This window comes from Camellia sinensis, chromosome 6 (genome assembly GCF_055761805.1).
Source record: "Camellia sinensis isolate YWXY chromosome 6, ASM5576180v1, whole genome shotgun sequence".
Lineage (NCBI taxonomy): Eukaryota > Viridiplantae > Streptophyta > Magnoliopsida > Ericales > Theaceae > Camellia > Camellia sinensis.
In genome coordinates, this window is record NC_138966.1 from 66,759,224 (window position 1) to 66,770,191 (window position 10,968).

Sequence of the window (10,968 nt, forward strand, 5' to 3'; positions counted from 1 at the left end):
TCACTCAGTAAATTCCCAGTAAATTACTCGGTAAATTACTCAGTAAATTCTCATTAAATTACTCAGAAAATTCTCAGTAAATTATAAAGTAAATTACTTAGAAAATTCTCAATAAATTCCCAGTAAATTACTTAGTAAATTCATAGTAAATTTCTAATTAAATCGTTAGTAAATTATTTAGAAAATTCGAAGTAAATTTTTCATAATTTCACGGTAAATTACACAATAAAATCTCAGTAAATTACTCATTGAATTCTCAGTAAATTACTCAGAACATTACCCGATAAATTACGAAGTAAATTACTCAGTAAATTCTGAGTAAATCACTCAGTAAATTCCCAGTAAATTACTCGGTAAATTACTCAGTAAATTCTCATTAAATTACTCAGAAAATACTTAGTAAATTAACAAGTAAATTACTTAGAAAATTCTCAATAAATTCCGAGTAAATTCTCAGTAAATTACTAATTAAATTCCCAAGAAATTCTCAGTAAATTCTCAATTAATTACTCAGTAAATTATTTGGAAAATTTGAAGTAAATTTTTCATAATTTCACGGTAAATTACTCAACAAAATCTTAGTAAATTACTCATTGAATTCCCAGTAAATTACTCAGAACATTACCTAGTAAATTTCAAAGTAAATTCCGAATGAATCACTCAGTAAATTCCCACTAAATTACTCGGTACATTACTCAGTAAATTCTCATTAAATTACTCATAAAATTCTTAGTAAATTATAAAGTGAATTACTAAGAAAATTCTGAATAAATTCCCAGTAAATTCTCAGTAAATTACTTAGTAAATTCTCAGTAAATTACTAATTAAATTCCCAAGAAATTCTCTGTAAATTATTCAGTAAGATCTCAATGAATTACTCAGTAAATTTCTAGTAAATCCTCAGTAAATTATTTGGAAAATTCAAAGTAAATGTTTCATAATTTCACAGTAAATTACTTAATAAAATCTCAGTAAATTACTCATTGAATTCTCAGTAAATTACTTAGAATATTACCTAGTAAATTACTAAGTAAATTACTCAGTAAATTCTCATTAAATTACTCAGAACATTCTCAGTAAATTACTTACAAAATTCTCAATAAATTCCCAGTAAATTCTCTGTGACAACCCTCACCTTGCTCTTGCCATATTTGCGTACATTCTTGCATGGTCTTGCCGCTTATGTTAATTTAAAGGTTTTATCTTGGCTTGATTTGCTTAAGTTGCTTGCATGATTTTGTTCCTTGCTTAGTGTGTGTGTGTAGCCGAGATCATCCTGAGCTTAGTCCGCCTTTGACCCTTTGTACTTAGAACCATCTTGAGATCTTGTTCAACCCCATCTTCACCTCGGGCATTCATTGCCGAGATGTTTTGCACTTGAACCTTGTCCGCAGGCAGGTATGGCCTAGGCCGAGATGTGGCGCACCCCGGCCAAGGTGTGGCACAGCTTAGTCAAGCGTCGTCCTCCCTAACCGATGTTTTTCCATCCCGTTGTTGGATCCTTGTTTTGAGCCGATGTCATCTTGTTGCCGATGTGTCTTACCCGAGCTTGCTGCATAAGCTTTGTCAGAGGCTTGTCTTGTCCATCAATCACCTTTTTGGAGCTGAACCAACCCGGTAATGCCACGTGTCCGAGCTGTTTGTTAAGGCAGCCGACAGACCTTGAAACAAATCATTTCTTGTCTCAAATCTTTGTTTTAGAGAGAGAAGCTCTAGAGAGGAGGAAGAAGAGTTCTTGAGTGAGAGTAGTCTTCCAAGCTTGATCTTTGTGGCTTGAACCGTTAGATCCGAGTTTTGAGGTTAGAATCTTGATCTCCTTTGGTTGTTCTTGCTGAATATCTAGCTGCATTGCATGATCGGATCTGTTTTGCATGTCATGCATCGTTTTGAAGTTGGTCTTAGAAAGAGAAAATGGTTTTTCATGTGTTCTTGAACAAAGTCCCATTTTGATCGAAGAGTTTGGAACGAAAACCATGTTTTTGTGGTTGTTCTTGCATGACTTTCTTGAACGGGTACCCAGGTCCCTATTTTGAACTCTTGGCATGAAACTCAGATTTTTGTAACAAGTTGTGAGCTTGCATCCATCTTTCAATGATCATGTTCTTCATGTTCTTCAAAGGAAAACCCAGGTTTTTCCTGACTTTGTTTAACGGGACCTCGGCTTAATCCTGGTCAGTACCCAGTGTGTTTTCGAGAAACGGGAGCAGTGGTTAAGCTCCCAGCTTGTTTTGTTTTGTCTTTGACTTAGATCTGGCATGAATGCCGAGATCATTTGCATGTATATAGAGCTTGCTTTGAGAATGTGACTTGCCATGTGATTGTAGGTCCTTGATATTTGCTTTGAGTCTACACCTGAAGAACTAGGTGAGTGGTATTATTGATAAAGCTATGTTATACTCGTTTTGATAAATCTTGCTTGCTTGTTTGACGAAAGTATTTGATAGCATGAATAAATAGCTCTTGTTTGATGAGTCAAGTATACTCCTTGTTTTGATGCCATCTTTGGAAAGGATACGGTCCTTGTTAAATCGGGCTACGGGCCTAAGTAACACAAGTCCCTTGTGCTGGAGGACTCTAAACTTTCGCAGTACTATGTGTAAAGGATACGGTCCTTGTTAAATCGGGCTACGGGCCTAAGTAACACAAGTCCCTTGTACTGGAGGACTCTAAACTTTCGCGGTACCAAGTGCACAAGTCCCTTGTATTGGAGGACTCTAAACTTTCGCAATACTTTTGACCAAGCGATTACGGATCGTACAGCTTTTGTTATTTGATGATGAATACGGTTCATCCCTTGTCTCGCCGATGTTACGATATTTGATGATGAATACGGTTCATCCCTTGTCTCGCCGATGTTACGATATTTGATGATGAATACGGTTCATCCCTTGTCTCGCCGATGTTACGATATTTGATGATGAATACGGTTCATCCCTTGTCTCGCCGATGTTACGATATTTGATGATGAATACGGTTCATCCCTTGTCTCGCCGATGTTACGATATTTGATGATGAATACGGTTCATCCCTTGTCTCGCCGATGTTACGATATTTGATGATGAATACGGTTCATCCCTTGTCTCGCCGATGTTACGATATTTGATGATGAATACGGTTCATCCCTTGTCTCGCCGATGTTACGATATTTGATGATGAATACGGTTCATCCCTTGTCTCGCTGATGTTACGATATTTAACGATGAATACGGTTCATCACTTGCCTTGCTAAAGTTTTGGTGTGTTTCGTTTTGAAGGACCTCGGCTTTATTCATGTAAAACCTTTATTTTTAGTACCATTCACTGAGTTTTGTACTCACCCCTCTATATATATGTAGGTGATGAGCAGGACGGCGGCGACGCCTAGATCGTTTGGATGCTTGTTTTGGATTTGTACTTATGTCGGCTTGCTTTTGCATTTACGTCGGCGATGCCTACCTTGCATGTCGGCAAATCTTGAAAATCATGCTTCTTGGCTTGTATTAGCTGTATTTTGTATATGTCGGCTCGAGAAGCCTTTTGATCAAGATGTAACATGCTTTTTATCCTGTTGTATCCAAGTTGTAAAGTTAATTGGAATGTTTGGCATTGCTTTGATCTACGCACAGCTCTTATGGACCGCTTGTAATTGATTTATCGCTTCCGCATTTGTGAGCCCCCTATATTCGTACTCTGATTGTGTTAAGTTTTGAAAGGTTGGCCTTCGGTAATTACGGATTACTGGCCATCACGGCACCAAACTACTAGGGGCGGTTTGGGGTCGTGACAGAGTGGTATCAGAGCACAAGTTCCTCGGTATACGTTATTCACACACTTTGAGTCCTGAAGAGCATAGGATTTCCCTTAGAAAGATGTTAGAGTTGCATCATGGTATTTGTTATTTGAACGAAATGTGCATTGTCTTGATGTGTTTATTTGTTGCTTGCCTATGTGGTTATTTGCTTAATTGTTTTAAAGTCATACCTTGCATACTCATAGTATCATGAGGAGAGGTAGACCACCACTTGGCCGAGATCAGCCCGAAGATAGAATGGACAGATTGGAAAGATTAGTTGAAGGTTTGGCCCGCGAGTTGAGGCAAACCAGACAGCAGTTCGCTAGTGCTACGTCGACTCAGGCCGAGCAGACCAACGGCCGAAATGTAGCTCCACCTCCACCTCCTCCCGTGCCGCAGATTCCCCCGCAACCAGCCTTGTATGGGGATGGGACGATAGCTTTGATCAGGGAGTTCAAGAAGATGAGACCACCGAGATTCTTTGGGGGTATAGAGCCGATGAAGGCTGAGGCATGGGTTTTGGAGATAGAAAAGTTGTTCGAGATCTTCCCTAGCACCGACGCTCAGAAAGTGACGTTGGCAGCATTCACATTAGATGATGACGCCCGCAGGTGGTGGATGATGGTTAGAGGGAGCAATCCAGATTTGACCTGGATCCGATTCTTAGAATTGTTTTACAAGAAACATTTTCCCCTAAGTGTTCGAAACCGCAAGGCTACCGAATTTCATACTCTGACGCAAGGCAACAGAACAGTGGCGGAATATGACCGCGCTTTTACTGAACTGGTAAGGTTTGTACCTCACATGACCAACGACGAATATATGAAGGCCAGGAAGTTCGAGTGTGGGCTTCGTGGACCGATTCAAGACAGGGTGAGTTTACTCGATATGCCGACTTACGCCGAAGTATTGGACAAAGCCATTCACGCCGAAGCTAATTTGAACCGATACCAGAGCTCGGGAGAAAACCAGCGAAAGAGACAGAACTACGACAATCGCCGAGGACAGCTGAACACCAAGAAGAGAACGAACATGGACAGTACTGGTAACCTAAGGCAGGAAGGGAGTGTTAAACCGACGTGTTCGGATTGTGGGAAACAGCATTTCGGGATCTGCCGACGAACGTCTGGAGCCTGTTATGAATGTGGCGAGATGGGCCATTATGTGAGGGATTGCCCCAAAACAAAGACTGATAACAACAAGAAAGGAGAAAATACCTCGGGTTCCGTTCAGAAAGGAAATGCTGGGAGAGTACAGATGAGACAGGGCAGAGTGTTTGCATTAGTACCAGGAGACACTCAGAATGCTGAGGCAGTGGTGTTAGGTATTTTACTAATTTGCTCCCAAGATGCTTATGTGTTAATTGATTCGGGTTCTACTCATTCGTTTATATCTACCAAGTTTGCTGAGAAAATTAATAGAGAACTAGAGCCCCTTGATTATGTGTTGTCTGTATCTACTCCATCTGGGAGATCTATGTTTGTTGCATCCATTTACAGAGCATGTGTTGTCGTGATTGAGAATGTTGAATTGCTAGTAGATCTGATGCCTCTAGACCTAGCTCATTTTGATATTATACTGGGAATGGACTGGTTAGTTGCAAACAATGCATCTATTAATTGTGTTTCGAAAGGTGTCACCTTGAGACCCCCAAACCTAACCGAGGTTACTTTCCAGGGTAAAGGGGTAGTGCCCCCACCATACTTGATTTCGTCCATTAAGGCCTGTAAGTTGATTCAGAAAGGGTGTCGAGGTTACTTGTGTAGTATACTGAGTGATCAGAATGGAAATGTTAACTTAGCCGACATCCCGATTGTTAGTGATTTCCCCGACATCTTTCCGGATGAATTGCCTGGCCACTTGACCGATAGAGAAATAGAGTTTACGGTCGATATTATATCGGGAACGCAGCCGATCTCCAAACCACCTTATAGAATGGCCCCCGTTGAACTTAGAGAATTGAAACTGCAATTGCAAGAGTTGTTAGATAAGGGATTTATTAGGCCGAGCACTTCACCATGGGGAGCACCTGTTCTATTTGTTAAAAAGAAGGATGGCACACTCCGTTTGTGTATCGACTATAGAGAACTTAATAAGGTCACCATTAAGAACAAGTACCCGTTACCTAGAATTGATGATCTGCTTGACCAATTACAAGGAGCGCGAGTCTTTTCTAAGATCGACCTTAGGTCTGGTTACCATCAGCTTAAGGTTAAAGCCGAAGATGTCGAGAAGACTGCCTTTCGAACAAGATATGGCCACTACGAGTTTTTAGTAATGCCTTTTGGAGTGACTAATGCCCCTGCTGCATTTATGGATTTGATGAACAGAGTCTTCAAGCCGTATTTAGATGAGTTTGTAGTTGTCTTCATTGACGATATCTTGATCTATTCCAAGAGTAAGACTGAACACGAAAATCACTTGAGACTTGCCTTGCAGATTTTGAGAGAACGGAGATTGTATGCTAAGTTTAACAAGTGTGAGTTTTGGCTTCCTACTATCTCATTCTTAGGTCATGTGATTAGTGAAGAGGGTATCTCAGTTGATCCTAGCAAAATCGAAGCCGTAGTGAATTGGCCGAGACCGACTAATGTGTCCGAGATTCGTAGTTTTCTGGGTTTGGCAGGTTATTACAGAAAGTTTGTGAAAGATTTCTCCAGGATTGCAATTCCATTGACGCAACTGACTCAGAAGGGAACACTGTATGAATGGACTAAAGATCGGGAGTCAGCCTTCCAGGAACTGAAGACGAGGTTAGTTACAGCGCCAGTGCTCGTACTCCCAACAGGTAACGAAGAGTTTCATGTCTATAGTGATGCATCGCATAAGGGTTTGGGTTGTGTATTAATGCAGAAGGGTAAAGTTATAGCTTATGCATCTCGTCAGTTGAAGCCTCATGAGAAAAACTATCCTACCCATGACTTAGAATTGGCGGCCGTGGTATTTGCTTTAAAGATTTGGCGTCACTATTTGTATGGAGCTACTTGTCAGGTTTTCACAGATCATAAGAGCTTAAAATATCTATTCACTCAGAAGGAACTGAATTTGAGGCAGAGAAGGTGGCTTGAGTTGTTAAAAGACTACGATATGCAAATTCAATATCACCCCGGTAAAGCCAACAGTGTAGCCGACGCTTTGAGCAGGAAGTCAGATGGAAATTTGGCGTGTTTAACCGTGATGTCAGCAGAACCGACTATCGTTAATGAAGTAAAGACAAGACAGATGGAGGATAACTTCCTCAAGAAAATTGCCGAGGAGATTGACACGAAGCCGAGACCAGGGTATACCATCGAAAACCAAGTACTCAAGTTTGAAGGAAGGTTATGTGTGGCCGACATTCCAGAGCTGAAGAAAAAGATTTTGCAGGAAGCTCATGGTTCCAAGTTTGCTGTCCACCCAGGGAACACCAAGATGTATCAAGATATGAAACAGACCTTCTGGTGGCCAAATATGAAGAGAGAAATAGCCAAATTTGTGTCCCAGTGTTTACATTGTCAGCAAGTGAAGGCAGAACATCAAAGACCAGCAGGACTTCTTCAACCTTTGCCGATTCCTGAGTGGAAATGGGAGCACATCTCCATGGATTTTGTGATTGGGTTGCCGAGAACACCGAAGAGTATGGATTCAATTTGGGTTGTTGTGGATAGGTTAACTAAGTCAGCACACTTTCTACCCGTTAAGGCTACCTTCAACGCCAATCAACTTGCCTTGCTATATGTGAACGAGATTATCAGACTTCATGGAGTGCCGATATCAATTGTTTCAGACCGAGATCCTAAATTTGTTTCTAGATTTTGGCAGAGTCTTCAGAGAGCTTTCGGAGCCGAGCTGAGGTTTAGTACAGCCTTTCATCCCCAGACAGATGGGCAGACAGAGAGGACAATTCAGACACTCGAAGATATGCTGAGACTTTGTGTATTGGATTTCCAAGAAAGTTGGGGAACACATTTGCCTTTAGTGGAATTCGCTTACAATAACAGTTACCAAGCTAGCATTGGCATGGCGCCGTATGAAGCCTTGTATGGAAGAAAATGTAGGTCGCCGATATGTTGGACCGAAGTCGGGGACAGAACTTTGCTTGGTCCCGAATTGATTCAAGTGACAACAGAAAAGATTAAACTTATCCAACAGAGGATTAAAACTGCCCAGAGCCGACAAAAGAGCTACGCCGATCAGAGAAGGAATGAGGTAGAGTTCGAAGTTGGGAATCATGTATTCCTGAAAGTCTCACCAATGAAAGGAGTTTCCAGATTTGGAAAGAAAGGTAAGTTAGCACCCCGCTATATTGGGCCATTTGAAATTCTTGAGAGAATTAATTCCGTTGCCTACAGACTTGCTTTGCCGCCAGATTTGAGCCAAGTCCACAATGTGTTTCATGTTTCGATGTTGAGAAAGTATATCCGAGATCCACTGCATGTAATTGATCATTCTGAAATCGCAGTTAATGAGAATCTGGGCTATGAAGAAAGGCCAATGAGAATTATCGACCGACAAGTGAAGCAATTGAGGAACAGATCGATAACGATGGTAAAGGTCGAATGGAAGGAGCATTATGGCACAGAAGCCACGTGGGAAAAGGAAGAGGACATGAGAGTCCGTTATCCGGAGTTGTTCTGGGAACAAGGTAATCTAAGTTTGGGGACCAAACTTCTTTAAGGGGGGTAGGATGTGACAACCCTCACCTTGCTCTTGCCATATTTGCGTACATTCTTGCATGGTCTTGCCGCTTATGTTAATTTAAAGGTTTTATCTTGGCTTGATTTGCTTAAGTTGCTTGCATGATTTTGTTCCTTGCTTAGTGTGTGTGTGTAGCCGAGATCATCCTGAGCTTAGTCCGCCTTTGACCCTTTGTACTTAGAACCATCTTGAGATCTTGTTCAACCCCATCTTCACCTCGGGCATTCATTGCCGAGATGTTTTGCACTTGAACCTTGTCCGCAGGCAGGTATGGCCTAGGCCGAGATGTGGCGCACCCCGGCCAAGGTGTGGCACAGCTTAGTCAAGCGTCGTCCTCCCTAACCGATGTTTTTCCATCCCGTTGTTGGATCCTTGTTTTGAGCCGATGTCATCTTGTTGCCGATGTGTCTTACCCGAGCTTGCTGCATAAGCTTTGTCAGAGGCTTGTCTTGTCCATCAATCACCTTTTTGGAGCTGAACCAACCCGGTAATGCCACGTGTCCGAGCTGCTTGTTAAGGCAGCCGACAGACCTTGAAACAAATCATTTCTTGTCTCAAATCTTTGTTTTAGAGAGAGAAGCTCTAGAGAGGAGGAAGAAGAGTTCTTGAGTGAGAGTAGTCTTCCAAGCTTGATCTTTGTGGCTTGAACCGTTAGATCCGAGTTTTGAGGTTAGAATCTTGATCTCCTTTGGTTGTTCTTGCTGAATATCTAGCTGCATTGCATGATCGGATCTGTTTTGCATGTCATGCATCGTTTTGAAGTTGGTCTTAGAAAGAGAAAATGGTTTTTCATGTGTTCTTGAACAAAGTCCCATTTTGATCGAAGAGTTTGGAACGAAAACCATGTTTTTGTGGTTGTTCTTGCATGACTTTCTTGAACGGGTACCCAGGTCCCTATTTTGAACTCTTGGCATGAAACTCAGATTTTTGTAACAAGTTGTGAGCTTGCATCCATCTTTCAATGATCATGTTCTTCATGTTCTTCAAAGGAAAACCCAGGTTTTTCCTGACTTTGTTTAACGGGACCTCGGCTTAATCCTGGTCAGTACCCAGTGTGTTTTCGAGAAACGGGAGCAGTGGTTAAGCTCCCAGCTTGTTTTGTTTTGTCTTTGACTTAGATCTGGCATGAATGCCGAGATCATTTGCATGTATATAGAGCTTGCTTTGAGAATGTGACTTGCCATGTGATTGTAGGTCCTTGATATTTGCTTTGAGTCTACACCTGAAGAACTAGGTGAGTGGTATTATTGATAAAGCTATGTTATACTCGTTTTGATAAATCTTGCTTGCTTGTTTGACGAAAGTATTTGATAGCATGAATAAATAGCTCTTGTTTGATGAGTCAAGTATACTCCTTGTTTTGATGCCATCTTTGGAAAGGATACGGTCCTTGTTAAATCGGGCTACGGGCCTAAGTAACACAAGTCCCTTGTGCTGGAGGACTCTAAACTTTCGCAGTACTATGTGTAAAGGATACGGTCCTTGTTAAATCGGGCTACGGGCCTAAGTAACACAAGTCCCTTGTACTGGAGGACTCTAAACTTTCGCGGTACCAAGTGCACAAGTCCCTTGTATTGGAGGACTCTAAACTTTCGCAATACTTTTGACCAAGCGATTACGGATCGTACAGCTTTTGTTATTTGATGATGAATACGGTTCATCCCTTGTCTCGCCGATGTTACGATATTTGATGATGAATACGGTTCATCCCTTGTCTCGCCGATGTTACGATATTTGATGATGAATACGGTTCATCCCTTGTCTCGCCGATGTTACGATATTTGATGATGAATACGGTTCATCCCTTGTCTCGCCGATGTTACGATATTTGATGATGAATACGGTTCATCCCTTGTCTCGCCGATGTTACGATATTTGATGATGAATACGGTTCATCCCTTGTCTCGCCGATGTTACGATATTTGATGATGAATACGGTTCATCCCTTGTCTCGCCGATGTTACGATATTTGATGATGAATACGGTTCATCCCTTGTCTCGCCGATGTTACGATATTTGATGATGAATACGGTTCATCCCTTGTCTCGCCGATGTTACGATATTTGATGATGAATACGGTTCATCCCTTGTCTCGCTGATGTTACGATATTTAACGATGAATACGGTTCATCACTTGCCTTGCTAAAGTTTTGGTGTGTTTCGTTTTGAAGGACCTCGGCTTTATTCATGTAAAACCTTTATTTTTAGTACCATTCACTGAGTTTTGTACTCACCCCTCTATATATATGTAGGTGATGAGCAGGACGGCGGCGACGCCTAGATCGTTTGGATGCTTGTTTTGGATTTGTACTTATGTCGGCTTGCTTTTGCATTTACGTCGGCGATGCCTACCTTGCATGTCGGCAAATCTTGAAAATCATGCTTCTTGGCTTGTATTAGCTGTATTTTGTATATGTCGGCTCGAGAAGCCTTTTGATCAAGATGTAACATGCTTTTTATCCTGTTGTATCCAAGTTGTAAAGTTAATTGGAATGTTTGGCATTGCTTTGATCTACGCA